Genomic DNA, 18,215 nt, shown 5'->3' with positions numbered 1-18,215 from the left:
TATTCCCCTATATACATTTATATTAATTGAGGAATTTTAACATCAATCAAATGTTTAAATTAACCCTTCTCCCAATCTTTGGTGTTAAGCGTCAGAGAGAGGAAAGAAAAGTGCTATATGAGGTCATTTCCAGCCATGCAAAAATCTGTAAACAGGTTTCAATCCTTCATTGATACAGTCAGTATCAAAGTGCACGTCAGAGTTGATTCATTTTAACATTTTTGATTTTTAAAAAATCAAACTCAAAACTACAACCACAGAGAAAACCAACACAATTGACCGAGACCAGAAATCAGGACCCTGGACAGTGATAACAAATGAAGTGGTTCAGCCCTGAGGTTCAGGACCCTGGACAGCGGTAGATAATATGTCATTGTCTCTGATACTGTAAGCACTTTCTTTACGCCTTGGAAAACTTTATCCAAAATGTATTTGTGATGCTGTCTTGGACAGAGTTTGTTTCGTACTAACAAGTGAAAACTGTTTTCATTTTCAGTCAACCAACACCTACCAACACCTTCCTCCTCAGCCATGTTTCTGCTTCATAAAAAGTCAAGTTTGTCAAGCAGGCAAGTCATGTACTGTCATTCTTTCCTGATCCCTGCTCACATTCATATGAACATTTCACGTTAATATTCTCCGCTTATTTCAACACCACATGAACGCTGGTTAAAGTAAGCTTTCATAAACAGATACAGTTATTTTAGGCTACCAGAATCCACAGCTGTGTCTCATTAAAATCTTTTGTTTATAGGGTGTAAATGCTTTTCTGGAGTTGATATTTCCAGCATAGATCAGGGTCGTCCAATACAAACCACCACAGCCTCTCTGACTGATAAGTGACTGTTCTTGTAAGGGCTAAATTAGTCAGAAATTCCATCAAATCGTTTTATGAGTATTAACCATTTTCCATCATTAAATTGTGAGGTGTTTCCTTTTTTCTTGCCATTGAAGTTACTGCAATGTGTGTGAGCATTGAAACATTAAAAAAAAGTACATTTTTGTATGCAAGTTGAATTTTTGTCCATTTTTGTCAACTTGAGCTTGACTTATAACTTATAGCTGAACTGTCATGAAATCACAACAGCATTGAGACCCTCTTGAGATTTAGACCTATGTCTGTTATGAACAAACCTGATGTCATTTGCATTTTCTTTGTTTTTTACGTTCTTACCCAAACCCTCTTTAAGTAGTCTGAAGTCATCTAAATTCATGCATAATAGTCACATATATTTAAGCATGACTTATTGTAGAGCTATTGTGTTTAGTAAACATCTCTGTTTCTACATAAGCCTCCAATGTACAGAAGGTAATATTGCAATATAAAAGTTATCTGCACCTATGATTTCATTTTGATTCATTTTTTAGAAACAATCATTGGCTGAAAAATAAAGATTTCTAGTCATTTATCAAGTGTGATGATTTATTTTATATACATTTCATTTGAATGTCTTAAAATGTTTTAAGAATGTGGGATCAATATGTGACACTTCTTTTTTTTTATAGCCTAGACGCTCTAAAAGGGTAAGATAGGTCAGCATCACATCAGCTGTGCTGTGGCTCCTCTATGATGCACCAGCACAATCTTACCAACAGAGGTCAGTGTTTCTTTGTAAATGTTTTATTGTCCCGCTCATCCACTTTGTAGAATATCATATAATATCTACTGGCCTGTAAGCAGGCTTCATTCAATGAACCTTATTGAACAAACATGAGGTGGCTTTTCCATCAGTAGAGGAATATAGGATTCCAAATGAGAGGATGTTTGAGAGGATGAGGATTTGTTGTCACGTTTGAACATGATTGACCCTTAAAAGGCGGGACTGCTTTAATAACTGGATTGACATCACTTTTTCTGTTACTACTTTAAATAAAAACTGCTTGAGATATCATCCAAAATAGTGAGCAGGCTGTTTATTCTCCTTATAAGTAGTTGGTCAAATGCCTGTCTGTATTTAACGCTTCTGTGAGGAACTTCTGTGTTGTGATCATTTTGTTAAACCCTGTGTAGACAAAGTGGTACTTCTCATCTTTTTACTCATCTTTTCCTGAACATGTGACATCAATGTTTTTTGATTTTAAAAAAAGAAAACGGTGCTGGGAGAAATTCCAGAAAAGATGGATCCCTCTTCTTGCTGTCAGTCTCTTTTGCTTGCTATTAATTTCAGTCTGTTTGATAACCATCTAATAACTTCTTACAGGAGCATTAGTGCTACTTGAGTAATTGTTCATTTTTATTCGTGTGCATTTTTTTCAACTGGTATGTCATCAGAGATCTGGCTGGATATGTGTTGATCAGGAAACTCTGGTGGTATGCCGGAGTAACTGGTGAGTAAGTAGAGATCCACCTGATAATAAATCAGCATACAGAACTGTGGTTCCCAACACAAGTCCCTACAGACCAAGCTACTGCCTGCCATGTCCCTTGCTAATAAACATATTAGTCATTTTGCAGTACTTAGCTGCTGTTTCCTGCAGAGATTTTTTTCTTTCTGCTGATTTCTATTTTTCCTCCACAATGATACCGTACACACGTACACACCATGTACAACTGACCCCTTATAGATGTGTCCCATGTGTGGTAAGTGTGGAAAACTCAGTGGTCTAAAGTATTCATTATAGTGAATTTTTTTGTTTGAAAACTCCTTTAAGATGCATGAAAAAACTTAAATTAAAATTCTAAGATCTCTTTCACACATCTTTATGAGCTATAAAAGGAAAAGTTGACCATCAACATAAAAGACTGACTATTACATATAGTTATTTCTAATGCCCGAACCAGGGTGGTGTCAGATAGTGATCAACAGCAACAATAAACAGTGTTTTTTTTTGTTTTTTTACACATTCCAAGATTCTCGATACTTTTGACTTTTAAAAGAAAGCAGGATTACATTTATGATTTAAACAGAACAGGAAAAACATCTGCAGAGAGGTTCCACTTTGTCCACAGGGGTTGCCAATATATATCAATCTTCTTACATCATCAAGCTATTTCAATAATCAACTTTCCAGCCTTGAAACATGTTTGATAAACGTTTGATTTCTTTGAATTTGTGACATGTGAAGTTGGACAATTGTGGGGGAAGTAGTTTGGAAATAATAACTGATATAACTGAAAATAACAGGCTTATGTTTATGGCTCACACAGGTACTCAGTGATATTTTAAATAGCTCCTTATTTAACAGTATTGCAAAACTGTTCTTTTGACAGCAACTCTTTGTGCCAATATAGATCATGATCTGAATGGGAATTGTGAGTTTCAAGAATGGAGGTGGTTTATGCACTTCCTTGGGTAATTTTCATGCACACTCACAGACCCACAAACACCCAGAGCTGATAAGTATTCAAACCTTGTCTAGACTGCATCACCCCCCCCCCCCCCCCCCAACCCACTTTCCCTCTCTGCATCAGTGCTCCAGCATCCAGAAAGGAAAGAGAGAGAGAGAACAGAGGGATATCCCACCAACATTCACCTTCCCAGATCCAAAGAAGATAAGGCAGGTAAAAACCCTCTCATCTTTTTATTTCTTCAACATTATTTTATCAATAATTATCGCAAATAACGTTCTCATTTAAATGTGGCTTTCAGGTGGTTGAAAATATTGAAAGAACTTGATTTATCAGTGCCTTTGTAATGACAGCCATTTGAGTAAATAAAAGTATTTTGGTGGATTCTATTGAACAAAAGAAACATTTTGCTTGTAATTTTTGATTAAAAAATGTAACTATGTCATAGAAAAAAATCTATTGTGATTCCCTGTAATGTTAAGTTGAATCACATGAGTGACATATGGTGTAAATGAGCCTTTATTCCATCTGATCCCTGCTGTTATATAATCTGCCTGCCTGTGTACTGAAGCAGAATACTAAACATTAAGGCTGGGTTCACTCATAGTACTAACTGACTGACAGTACTGACCTCCACCACCAGGGCCACTTTAATGATGTTGAGTAATTTTACGTATTTATTCATTCATGTGATTACTTGGACAGGATCCTATAAAGATTTAAACAAGAATAATACTAACTACGTTTGTCGTTTAAAAGTTAAAATAGAGAATGTTTTAAAGGAGCAACATTTTACACATAAATACAGAAGAAATCTGTAAATATCTTCTCTGAGTCATGACTGTCTACAATGAGTGAGAAGCGTGAGTCCTGCCAGCTGTATTGTTGTCTGAGCTGTGTTTACATCATGTTAACATGGACAGGATGGTCCTGCGTATAAAGCTGTTTTGGTCTACTCACTGCTTATTTGGATGTCACGAAAGTGTCTTTACCTCACCTTCATTCTGTGTCAATGTGCTAACATTAGCCTGCTAACACAACAATGCAGGCCATATGCAATTGCAACTCGAGCAAAGGAGACATTTGTCCGCCGCTTGCGCTTAATGATGCGTTCTAATTGATAATCCTTGAGTGAGTAAAGAGGGGTTAGAGGTGAGTCGCTGCAGGAGAGCGGAGGATTCAGTGTGGCAGAGGTTTCGCCAAACAGCAGTGTGTTTTGGTTTCATGCTGGTGCTCAAGGGCGACATCTACTGGATTGAAAAGTCACACATTCTTTCTTTAGATAAAAAAAATTATACATTTGATGGCCGCTTATATGGGCAACTTATATAAAAAACATTTCAAGCAGTTGTTTTTCGAACTTCCATTCAACTGTTCAAATGCTCTGACAAATACTTTTTAATTTAACATACATTTTAAAATGATACGTTGTAATGAACTCCTATCACTTATAATTTTTTTTAACTTAATTTTCAGATAGTTTAGGATATTAAAAATGACATTATGGGTATCTGGAATAGGTTTTTTTATAATTTATGATTTATGAAATGCTCAGAAAAATGTTGAAGATATCCTAAATTGATAGTAAAATGCACGTGGATGGTAAAAGTGACATCATTTTTCCTAGTAATAAGGACATTGAAGTCAGAAATAACAATTGTGTATAAGAAGAAGGTTATTGTGGATATCTGAAATGATCATTTTGTCAAGGAAAAATGCCATTGCATATATCTGTAATGATATATGCTACCTGGAGCTGGCATCAACGGAGCCTGGGTATGCTGAAGGTGGCAATGCTGGTCGGGCTGTGATCGCCATGTGGTAGGGTAGGTAAGATTTAGAAGTGCTACATTGGGTATGGTTAGCCGTGAGAGCTAGCATGGATTGGGGTGACTCTAGGGTGCTACAATTCACTTAGCAGATGCTTTTATCCAAAGCGAAGTACATCAGAGAGTAAGTACAACACGAAAAAGAATCTAGAAAAAAAGGAAACAATGTCAGTAAGTGCAAACGATCAACTTTGAGTCCGATTGGACACACAGGTGCTGACAGGCATTGCACAGAGGCAAAGCACAACATTGACAGCTGTTCATGAGAGCTCTAATCAGTATAGAAACCATCTTAAAATCATCATCATCAAACTGAACCATCGTCATTACTATCATCATCATCAATAATATCAAAACCATCGTCATTACCATCATTAAGGTCGTAGGTATTCATAAAAGAGCTGGGTCTTTAGCTTTTTCTTAAAGGTGCAAAGGGACTCTGCAGATCAAATGGAGTTTGGAAGTTCGTTCCACCACCGGGGGGCGACAGAGGAGAAGAGTCTAGTCAGCATCTTAGGACCCTGTTGTGAAGGCTGGATTAGACGCCTTTCATTGTCAGAGCGTAGTGGGCGGGAGGTAGTGTAGACCTGGATGAGAGAGTTTAGGAGGAGCCGTTTTTGTTGCTGTTTTGTAAGCGAGCAGCAGAGTTTTAAATTTGATACGAGCAGTAACTGGGAGCCAGTGTAAGGAGATGAACAGCGGAGTGACATGTACTGTATGATGCTGGAGCTCACTGTCTGCCTTGCCGAGGTTTTGTGGGACTAATTGGACGAAACACCAGTGAATGGAGGATTCCGCTTGAAATCCCAATAATGTATTGGCTCTTGCTGCCAATCAGTCTACTTGGTTGAACTGTAGGGTCAGAACTAGCCAAATGGTAGGGTAGTTATAGTATCTGCGTTTCACTGTCTGAAGCTCTCATCAACAGTTTATTGGGTCTGTTGAAGGTTGCAATGCTGTTTTGGTTGCAGTGGCAACTAAAGATTAAGGGTAGGTTGAGAAATGTATCAGGAAAGGCACAGGGGCATAATTGGGTTGAAGGGTGTCTTTACTGATCCCTTATTTTTTCAGGAGGGCATACAAATTGTGTTTATTTCAAACCAACAATTTTCACACATGGATAAAATGAACACAAAATCTCATGTTGAATTATATCACTTGAGAGATTTGCTTATTAGTTTGAAGTTGTTGAACTTCTGTTAACTATGAAAGTTGTGTTCTACATTTGAACAAAAAGAAAATAAATCTCAACATTTAATTCCAAACCCTCATGTGTAAATACACAGTACCAATCCATTTATTGTTTTGCCTTGGGACTACTAAAGCATTAAAGATTCATTCATTTAGAATTGTGTTTCAACAGGCTGGGGCTGATATTGATTTTTCTTCATAGCCCTGTGCTGGTCATTTTAGCTGCTTAATTCTCATCCATTTTCACCACCTACGAACCAACTGTGTGTCTGCTGTTGTCTGCTGTACAGGAAGCAAAGAGAACTTCTTTCACTTAAAACAGCTGATAAGTCTGTGAGGATTTGTCTCCTGTTTCCTCGGGAGAAGAGTGGACGTATTTGACGCATTTTTTAAAGTGTTGTGATTTGTAGCCTAATCGTTGATACTGTTGACACTTTAATGGAAACTATTTCAGACCAAAAAAATGGATTCGTGGATTTGCTGACATATGACAATGACCCAGCCGCATGCTATAAGTGAAAATAATGAATCCCTCTCAAATGTCATAAGTTATCTTGAGGAATGCTCTAAACATATTTTCTACAATGGATGCAGAGATTTTTCCCTGAGTAATACAGCTCCCTCATTAATCTTTGAATTATTAATTAAAGTGAAGTTAAACAAGCTGACAGGACGACAGACTGCAGCAGCGGAGTAGAGGTAGTGGGTGTGAGAGAGTGCTATGTGAGGATTTATAATGCAGAGAAGAAAAGCCGGCAGAGAGTGTAATTGAAAAAGATCGAGAGGGGAGAGGTAGGGAGTGAAGTAATGATGAAAGAGGGAAAAAAGCAGAGAACTGCTAGGAGTATTTGGATTTTATTCAGGCTGCATGAATGTTAACGGTGCATGGGTTTTATTGAGAGTGGCTGGTGATTTCTGGTCAGGCATTTTAAAAACTACGGTGATATCCATTACTCTTTGTGAAATACAAAAACTTCAACTGAAGGGGGATCTTTATATTTTTAAACTTGCTTAACTTAAAGGTACACAACATTTTAAAATTGATGAAGCAGATTGGTGAAGGAGGCAGCTGTGTAACAGGCTGTAGTGGCTGCAATAATTCAGCATTTGGCCCTATAGACTAATTCCGTCGTCCGGTTTGTGGGCACTGCCATCTTGCAGTGGAGCTGTTACTGTGGTGGCAGATGGCTGGAAAGTACCTTAATCAGGAGATCTTAATACTGTTTAGATTTTACATACGAGACACCTTTTACAACAAAGACCTGAGGACATAATGAAGGATTAAAGAAAAGCTCAATCATCCGCCACATAATATGTGATGAAATGCGGTGTAAGATAATGTTATCCTACAAGCTTGTTAGCTTAATCTATTATATGCGCTGCATTTAATCATCCCAGACTTGTTACATTGTGGATTACATTTCTGTAGATATTCCTTTAGCACATGTATTTATTTTTTGCTAATGCAACTGCTCCGTAATGATTACATGCGGCTCTCACCTGGTGATGCTTGCTGATAGACGAACATCGTAAGACATCATTTCATTAATCACTTGGTGATGGACAACTAAATACCACTTACAGATCACTCAGAGAGGACAGACATTGCTTATAATTCTTATATTCTTGTCTCAATCCTCCACTGAAGAATATCCCAGTCCTCTGCACGGCCAGTGAATGTGTACAAAGTGTCCGCGCTCAAACAGTGTGTGTCGTGCCCGACAGTTAGGGTTACAGTAGTTAACTGTAAAACTCCACAGGTTTTTCCTGAAGTCTTTACATTTTGTAAAAGGTAGAGGTACATAGAAAGTCTTGTTAAAAGTAGGAACATTTTCACTTTTCAGGACAGCTGGCATATAAACCTGCAGCTGTAGAAGGGAGATGATACTGCAGTAATGGCGGCTTGTCAACTTCCGGTTTTTTCCCTTTTTCTCCTGATAAATGTTTGTTTCCTGCCACTGATAATCACAGATTCTAAGTGTCTGCATGACAACATTACAGATAAGAACCCTAAAGTGATAAAGCTTTTCTTTAAGAAGTACTCTGCCAGAGACAGTTGTTACATTGCCCTCTTCAAAGCCACCAGACTTCATTGACAAAAACAGGTGTTTTACTTTGTAGTAACAGTAGTCCACGTCTGTCTTAATCGCTTAAGTTTGTGTTATTTTGTTGTTTTGGATGAGAGCTTTCCCTTTAAAACACAAAAGACATAAAATAACCCTTAATAAAAAGTAAGTGTTTAGGGGCGAAGTAGACCAGCAACTCAAATGTCCATTAAGGTAAAATGACAGTTTTATGGAATGAAGAATGGTGGCTTTGAAGACATTTATGTAAAAGCCTTTTGTTGGTTTAAAACAGAAGGGTGTTCATCTTTATCAAAGGGTATACAGTATCTCCCTGTAGGGATCATTTGTGCTTTGTCTGAAACAGTCTGAGGCTGTCAGTAGCCCCCCCAAACCGACAAACAAGATGTGTCCATAAACTGCTTTTTTGTGTTTGCACCCACAACCTCAGCAACCTCAGTTTAAGAGCGCTACAAAAAGTAACTTTCCTCTAGTGTCCATAGGTTTCTTTTAAATAGCTCTCTGTGCTCAATATTTTCTTAGAGTCAAGTTAATGGTGCACTATGTAGATTTAGTAGTGGAATTTGAAAGTTGGAGAAATGAAACGATTCTATGCTATATTTTCTGAACTAAATCCAAAAACTTTACTCTTTAAACTTTAAGAAAAATGGTTCCCTGGAACACTGTTTGGAGCTAAAAAGCTACCAACAGAGTTACAGTTTCACTTTTGAGGGCCCTCCACCATAACTTCTCGCGTAGCATTTCATCTTCAAACAGTTTTTCAGGGACCAGATTTTTCTCAGTTTGTGTATGGAGTTCTGAACATATACCACATAATCTGTAAATGTCTCCAACTTTCACATTTCTCTTCCAAAACTATGTGCACTTTTAAATATAATCAAGAAAACATGAAAACAATGTACGAATTGTCCTGGCATTAGCAGCCTCCTTAGACCTTAAACTGTCACCTCAAAAAGACCACTCAGATTAATTTCTTCTCCGCCATTGTTGTTGACAAAGTTGATAGAAGAAAAAGAAATCCCGCTCCTTCTTCACTTTCACTTGTCTCTGAGGAAGAAGTGTTATTGATGAGCGCATCTGTGTTAAAAAAAAGTTCATTTTCAACTAGCGCTAAAAGTTAGCAACACAAAACAGATGGCATATATGCGCTTGGGATGCTGAGAGCTGAAAACTATATATATATATATTTTTTTTTTATGAAAATGCCAGCACCATAAAACAACATTAATTGCCTAAAGTATCTATAAGTACCACTGACATTCAAAACAACAAAACATAGCCTGATGATGCTTGTTAGCAACTTGACTAAATTCTCCTCTCAGAGTCGCTGTGTTTGGCTGGTTACATGCAAACTAACTCTGATTGATTGTTGTCTTTAGACCTGCTTCATAAAAAAGGCGTTCAAAGAAAACAGATCAGACACACATTTATTCAATGGAAAATTTCAAAATGGATATTTTGACCAACATCTTTATGAAAGTTGACAGACTGTAGCTTGCAAAGAAGCAATATGTAAAATAACTACTGAATTAAATCACAAAATGACCTTACTATATCTACAGACTTTAAGGAAACATGCTATGATACTGCTTCAGCCCAGTGTGTTATCTTTCTAAGTTTTGAGTCCAGCCTGGAATGGTTTGTTTTGACCAGAGAATGAAGGCGGTTTTAAGACACCCCAACGCGGTCGTTTTGGCCCCCCCTCGCTGTGCCAGATATGAGAGCAGTTAGAAGCCATTTTTTCATAAGCTCCACAAGCAGAAACGCTTTTGCCCCAAGCTTACATTGCAGCCTTTACAGCCTGTTTCACAGCTGCTCACTGAAATTAATCTACTAGTGCTTTTAAAAAAAAACATTTTTGTTCCTATTAGTTATTTAGACGCCAAATTATTTAAAATATTTGATTTGTTTTTAAAAATATAGGATTTCCCCTTTAAGAGAGGAGTCTCTGTTTGACGAAACACTATCTATTTCTGTCTCCACTGAGGAGCAGAAGGGAGGGAAGGAGACAAGCTGCTCCTCCTCTACCCTTCTCACTCCCTAGAGACCGACAACCTCATGAATCAGTAATTTCACTAGGAGGATGCTGAGGCTCACAGATGTTTGGTTACAGAGGAGCCGATATTCATACACATCTAGGTTAGGACTGTATAAGATTTGATTTACTGCTGTTGGACACAGAAAATCAAAACAACCTGGTTTCTGAATTACAACTAGTTGGTTTGCTATGTTTAAAAAATATATTATAATTAATTTATATTTTAGGGTTCTGGCCAATGATGCTATAGTGCAAGAGGGATTTAAGCTTGAATAGCAAATTAAATATCAGACAATTGTTAGCAATGCATTTTAAATTTACAAAGATAATCAGGTAATGATTTGTTGTAAAATGCAACAGGACAACAATACCTTTACATGCCACTCAATAACTAATTGTATAATCAAGCAAAGCAGCTTTAGGAAATATACCTCAAAGACACTTTATCTTTTGGGTAAATCATCAAAAAGATGTTGATTAAGAACAAATATAAGTAGCATTATTTAAGTCTCAAAGGAACAAGCAAGGTCAACAGAAATATTGTCTGTGTGTTTGATGAGATGCAGGAAGCTGTAGGAACTCTGCCAGCAGAATTGGGGTCATAAATTGATCAAAATGCTTTTTCAGTAATTAGTATTTCCTTGTACTCAGGCTGTGGAGTGGGCAGGCACTATAATTTGGCAGTCCTGCTCAATCTAATCCAATCTAGTTTACTGTGCCAGATCAGGCAGATCAATCTCTGAAAAAAATGCCAACCTTCTGGATCCATGGTTGATAGTTACTGCCGAGTCATCATTCCGGAGTCCTGTTGAAATCAGGAAATCTGTTTCTTTACATTCTATGAGGCGAAGCGAAAACTCTCCAAACATTTCAGCTCCACTTTGACAACAGCAGAAGATAAAAAAGATACCACACATGTAGCTCTATCATGTCTTGGCTGTAGTTCAGTGATGATGCATGAGAGTTGATGATAAATTAGGAAGTAAGGGATGATGAATGGGGGGTTGTTATTGCAGAATGAGCAGGACCCCCTTACATTAAGCATAGGGGTCATGTTTCACCCTGAAGGGGTTCCTCTGCAATAACAACCCCCTAACTACACATTACTCAGCTTAATACACGGCTACTTTGGAAATTAATAATTGTTAACCAAAATATTGATTTTGAAACTATTTTATTGATTTAAAAGTGATTTATTTCTTCTTGCTAAATAAATAGTCGGTTAGAATCTTCAGTCAGAGCTGCGTCCATACAAACTGTTACCTCTGTAGCTTTAAAATGACCTCAACAAGCTTTGGATACTCACATTAAAGTGAACATATTCACTGAAGGTAAAGTGAGACGAGGTGAACAGCCCCACATCAATCAGCGCAGCACCTGAAGGAGTTTTTCTGCCTCCTCATGTCAGAGTTTGTTGTCATTTTCTTTTTCATTCACAAATCCATAAACACCATCATTTCCCACACCGATTTCTGACATGGGTTTACTTCATGTGCCATATTTAGTTTTGTAGATTTGAACATCGATGTTATCCTCTTCTTTCTCCTTTCACCTCAGTAAATAGAACAACGTGAAATGAACTGTAGGATTTAAATCATTACAGTTAGTCCTGCAGAGTCGGTCATAAGTGCCGTGTCCCAAACGTTTGCTTTTTATAGTTTGTTCTTCTTATCAATGGTGATCAATCTCGGGATAGAAGGCAGTTGCTTTGCATAATTAACCAATCAGAATCAAGTGTTTACCTCAGCCGTATAAGACGCTGAAGAAACATAATTATCCATACTGTTCAGACGGTCTAACAGTAACAGCAGAACATAGAAGGCATGAAAGAGAGAAACTTGACAAATTAGTTTTTCCAATTGCATTCCCCGCAAAACATTTTTAAGAGTGGCAGAGTTTAACTTTTCACTAGCAAGGACCACGCCACAACAATATGCGTTTTAGATATTGAATGATAGATCATGTGAGTGATAAGACAGATGAATGTATGTGAAGATAATGATTATGATGGAAGAGGATGATGTCACTTGGCTGGTCTGGATGGCCTGACTGCAGGGCAGAGGGAGATTCAGGATGGGGGTTCTGTCTCAAGCATGGTTCTGCCTAAGCTGATCATGGCCAAGTCTGTTTCTAGAATTAGACAAACAAGATGAATGGATGAGGAAGAGAAGGGAGGGTGCGTCAAAGAATTGAGACAAACAGGGTGGAGTGGGCTCGGTATTCAGTATAGTGGGCTTGTCAGGTGATTGAAGGTGTGGTTTAGGCATGGTCCTGCTGCCAAACCTACGTCGATATATTAACTTCATTTATAAAAGTAATGTTTTCTACTGACATCTAAAGGGTCATAACCAGTATTATGTTTTGAGGTCTGAATGACTAATTGGTATCAAAATGAGAGATAAACTGAAACATACATATATGTCAAAGCTCAGCAGAGTAGAATGGTGGTCTCTTGTGTATAAAACATCATGTATATAGCTATATTTACTGGAAACATGGCTGGTTTAATCTAATACAAAAATATATCCAACTACATTAAACCAGCTCAAAGGGCTTTATGTTGTTAGTGACCAACCATCCTTTGCTTTTAGGTTAACCCTTGTTATGTACTTTTACTGCTCAAGACATTTAAGGTTACCACTGTTAGGTTAAATGTAGTTACAGCCTCTACAGTATGTCACACTCGAGTAAAAGCGTGATTCAACTCCTGCTGCTTCACATCTGCAGTCTGCGTTTCCCTCGGGGCGCTCAGATGTTCCTGTTTTATTCTGCCCGGACCATAATGAAGAAAAAAAAAACTTGATTTGGAGTTTCAGACACTGACAAAGCACTGATATAAGTGTTTATTCATTTACGGTCATTAATTATTGAATTGAATTGAATTAATGTTGGTGTCAGAGATCAGATTCACAGACTACAGGCGTTTAAACACATTCTCATGTCTTAGTAATAGAAGGGAAAGGATGATGTATAAGTTAAATGGTTCACTCCCTCGTGTCTTCCATGCCGAATTCTTATATTTGACAGTTTGAGTTGATGTTGGCCCTGAAGGTCTTCTGTTGCTGCTCCTGTTGTTAATACCAAGGAGGGACTTAGTGTGTCAGGTATACTGACACTGCCAAAGGACCCACTTTTATCTAAATAATGATTCTATTTAAATTAATTAATTGATTAATTGTATCAAATATATTAAGAAAACATTGAATAAACGGCATCATTACAGCAACATGCTTCACAAGTCAAATGAATAATTACATAACAACAAGAAATAAATCACAGAACAAAAAGTGTACTTCAAGACAGACTGGAATGCTTACATATAAATGTACTGTATGTTTTACAGACTTAAGTGAGTCAACATAGGGACTGGGATCTGTGAGTAGAGGGAATGCTGTTCTACAGTCTAGGGGTCATGACTGTAAGGGGTTGTACGCCTTGAATAAGATGTAAGAGAGGAACTTCAAGAAAGCCCAAGTCTGACGATCAGATAGGCCTCTGAGGGTGTAAGCTGGTAACGATCATTAAATTCATATGGCTTTAATGCTTCTAGAAGTGTGGCCCAGGCCACTGTGGACTCGAAAACAAAGTGCAACCTTGACATAAATCTTAAAATCTTGGAAAAGCTTGTGAAGGTAGTTTTTAATAAGGCTAAGGTAGTCACTTTTCCCAGAGCTAGTGTGATGCCTGTTTAACATTTTTTTTTAACAAGTTATGTGCGTTGCAGTTTCAAAAAGCAGGGGTCTCTTGTCTGCTAATAAGAAACATGTTATATAGGACTTAGACTAAAGTGTTGGCTGTCAGTCAGCCATTACAGCTTTTCCGGCGTTCATCATCCTCTTTTATCATTTACCTAAAATAGGGGTTTTAGTCTGTTAAAAAGCAGTCGGCTAAAACTACAGCTCCCAATGACCCCATGAACAATGAACAATGACAGACTCTTGAGACTTCAAAATTACTTATCTGACTTGTCGTAGTGCACTTAACATAAGTTAACCATTTAATAACATTGAGAGAACACAAGATGACATAATGTGTGGATGTCTTAGTTTTTATCTTTGTCTTAGATATGCTATAGCCATTACAATTTAGTAAGTTCAATTTATACATGATTATTCCAGTAACGGTCTGCTGCCTCTAACTGGAGACTGGGTGAATTCCTTAACTCCTCCTACAGTAAATGTATCTGCTCATCTCTCTTGGAACCTTGACTGAGGCCAAAAATACAACACCAGACATAGATCTGCTTTATGTTACCAATGGGAAAGTGTCAGAGAATGGTAGAGTCAAGATGTTTGGGCAGTAAAAGAGGCATACTAGGAATGGAAAGCGTCGGCTCTTTATGTTGTGTGGATGAGTACAGACTCTTTATGTATATTATATTGCAGTAAAAAGTGTGTCTCCTGCTCCCCAGATCAACTGCCTGTTGACTTAATGATCATGTTTGATGTAATCCTCTGTCATCAGATTTATGCTGCGCTGCCAAAGTGTGCCACTGGGATTAAGCATCTTTTCCTATCCCATAAATGCGTGTGTGCGTGTGTGTGTGTGTGTGTGTGTGTGTGTGTGTGTGTGTGTGTGTGTGTGTGTGTGTGTGTGTGCGTGACATCAAACCAAACCCACCCACCAAACCAACTGGTGTCACTGTGATGGGGGTAAGGGGGATTGAGGCCAGCTGGTCTGAACCATGTATGGTTTAGAGGGGTGGTCTGTCACCAAGTATGGAGTGATGGATTTCTACTAGTAGCGCATTCTATTCTAGGGTCCACATAGATAAATTGTAATTGATGATGTCCTGGCATTAACAGACATTTTAGTGGCTGAAACATGTCTAATCAATTATTCCATGTTGAATAAATCACAATGGTAGTGTTACATTGCAGGTTGGAGTTTTGTTTTTTCGCGGCAGATGAGCTTTTTGCTATATCCTAAATATTTGCAATCCTATCATGCGTTTTACTTTTTCTACTCACGTTTAAGCTTTGAAAAATCTACTACATCTGTCAGTTGTTCATCTCACTTTTGGAGGTAACCTGACAGAAATCAAAATTATCTAGTGGAAATTATAAAAAGAGAAAGTATGTAAGTAGTATAAGTAATATTTACTTGGTACTGAAAGTAAAAGTAGTGATGGTCAAATGTACATAGCATAAAATATCATGTGTAAATTATTGTACATGAAGCTATTTGTATGATTATTTTGAATCAAAGCTTCAGGCTTATCTAATTGTGTTAACTACATAGGATAAATCATCCATTCAGTTGTGCATTACATGATCAGTTCCATTACTCTTTTATTCTCTGTGAAAGTTAAAATTTCACCCTCTGATACAGACTTTAACTTCAGTGTCATGACTTTATAAACTGACCCACAGCAGGTTTTGCACAATGAGAACACTCCTTTGGCATATAGATAACCTGATTGCCTTTATCTATATTATAATAGCAAACATCAGTTTATTGGTCGAGTTGGCGCTGCAAGATTAGAAACGCTGTTCGGTTCAAAAGAGGGACATGTTAATGGCGTACAAGGCTTAAATAAAGGTTTGAATGAAGGAAAGTAGTTAAAATACACTAATAGTATGAGTACTTGGGCAAAGTCTGGGCAAAGTACCTGAAAAATGTTGCAAATTGAATTTGAAAGACTCTAACAGAGACATCATTTGCAGACATTATTAAATAAACCTGGTATTAAAAAAATACTCATTTGTGAATTATAAATAAGACTTGATTTACCGCTGTCTGCCCGAGGGCTGAGTGAACACCAGAAACATCAGGCAACATCTGTGTTAGTGAATGTGTCTCTGTGTTTGTGTATGTGTGTGTATTCCTCCAAGCATAAACCACTAATGAGTACACAAAAGGTGCTCCATTTTGACTGCACATAATGCTTTGAACACGGACACACAAAGACTTGGCATTGAATCAGAAGATAAGTCTACTCTGAATACTTATGAAATCGCTTGTGACCTGAAATATAACACCAACAACCTCAATGTGCTAGGTCCCACGACAATCTAAGCCTATAGTAGCTAGGAGTCAGTCCAAGCCTGAGCCAGCCCTAACTAAAAGCTTTATCAAAAACAAACATGATAAGCCTACTCTTAGAAGTAGAGGGTGAGAACATATCTTAATCAAATGGAACTCCCAGATTCCAAACATGATATCTAGGACAGTTTCATCATTAGAAAATACCTCTCTTAGATGTTTTGGGCCAAGCACAAGTTAAGTATAGCAAAGACATTCTGGTTATCCAGGTCCTAATGTCCTTAAGGAAAGCTTCTTATCTACATCATGATTGGTGTCATCTCTTAAATCAATGGAATGTGTCCTCATTATTATTACCAAGAGGAATCATATAAAGGGTCAAAAGAATCGGTCCATACACTGACTCCTGGGGAACTCCATGGCTAACCTTGTGCATAGCAGACTTATCATTAACATTTACACTTGGTTTGGCGAAAGTGAATTCAAATTAGGAAAATGACTTTCTATATTACAGCTAATACCAAATTTACCAGAAGTTAAAGGCAGGGTAGGTAATTTAAAAAATTAATTAATTTTTGAAAGTAGCATTCCCTCAGTGCTTCATCTACACCCTCCACCTCCCCTCTGCTCCCTCAAAAGCCACGCCCCTCACTTACATGCACGAGCGCCATTGGTCCAGAAGCGGACCTCAGCTCATGCTTTGAGTGTGGGCTCGTGCATGCATGGGGTAGAGAACAAGCAAACAGACAGGGAGGCATGATTGGTTCATCAGATATGTACCTCGTGGCAGACATTGTTCAAAGTTTTTACGTGCTTACAACTGCTACAGATGACGGCTTTTCTTTGTCCCTTGTTTAGAGCACATGAGTTATTAATTTCTGTCAGGAGCTAGAGACAATTACAACCAAAATCTTAAAAAGTGTTTCTGGAGAAAATTACCAACCCTAACTTTAAATGTTTTGTCAATGTTTTCAAATGGATGTCCACGTTAAAAGTTAATGAATAATTGAGCAACCAATAATTAATGATTTACAGATTAATGGACCAGTGTCCAGCCTTCGACGTATTTATGTGTAAATCAATAAGACGGCTTTGTTAGCCTCTTGATTGTAACTTGCAGCTCTTTCTGACAGAGCTTTGACACGCAGATGCAATGTCAAAGAGAAATAGTCTTGTGTTAAAATCATCTCCTCTTTGATATGTTTCTCTATACCTAAGCTGTTAGATTCATATTGAAAGGCATTACTGGTAGGTCAAAGTTTCAAAATCAACCTAAAAAAAACAAAAAAAAACAACTAAATTTAGATGAAATGGTGTGTGAAGAAGTGAGTGTCTAATGCTAATGCAAGATACATGAAAATGTCTTCATGTATCTAATGAATGTGTATTGATCCATTACTAGCGTATTGTGTAAATGTAACCAATTAAATATAATGTTTTTGTTATGATTGTGTTGTGTAGTTTAGGGTCATGGTTTGGAGATTGGGGATTATTTTATTTCCTTTTCTCCGTAGTCAGGTGCATACATCTATAAAAACAGTAGCGTGAAAGAAAGAAAGAAAGACAGAAAATCTGCTGAGAGACAAAGTTAAAAGAAACTGAAGCACACACACACACACACACACACACACACACACACACACACACACACACACACACACACACACACACAAACACACAGAGGGTCAACATTACACAATTTCTGTGTGAAGCTGCAGGACTGTAGAGAAAGCATCTCATCAAGCTTCTCTGCTCTCTAAGTCAACACATCTGTCACTCCCCCTGCTCCACCTCCTCCT

At 37.7% G+C, this 18,215-nt stretch overlaps 1 protein-coding gene across 1 annotated transcript in view; it reads left to right on the top strand.

The window, feature by feature from the left end:
* The first annotated feature begins 3,486 nt into the window (after positions 1–3,486).
* Positions 3,487–18,215, top strand: part of LOC109996943 (synaptic vesicle glycoprotein 2B) — a 55,178-nt gene continuing 40,449 nt past the window's right edge. Inside the window, exon 1 of the mRNA XM_065956721.1 lies at positions 3,487–3,502. The gene's annotated coding sequence lies outside the window, so the exon portion shown is untranslated. The remainder of the gene's footprint in view (positions 3,503–18,215) is intronic.

The sequence above is a fragment of the Labrus bergylta genome, chromosome 7 (assembly GCF_963930695.1).
Source record: "Labrus bergylta chromosome 7, fLabBer1.1, whole genome shotgun sequence".
Taxonomy (NCBI): Eukaryota; Metazoa; Chordata; class Actinopteri; order Labriformes; family Labridae; genus Labrus; species Labrus bergylta.
This window is presented reverse-complemented; position numbering and strand designations above follow the sequence as displayed.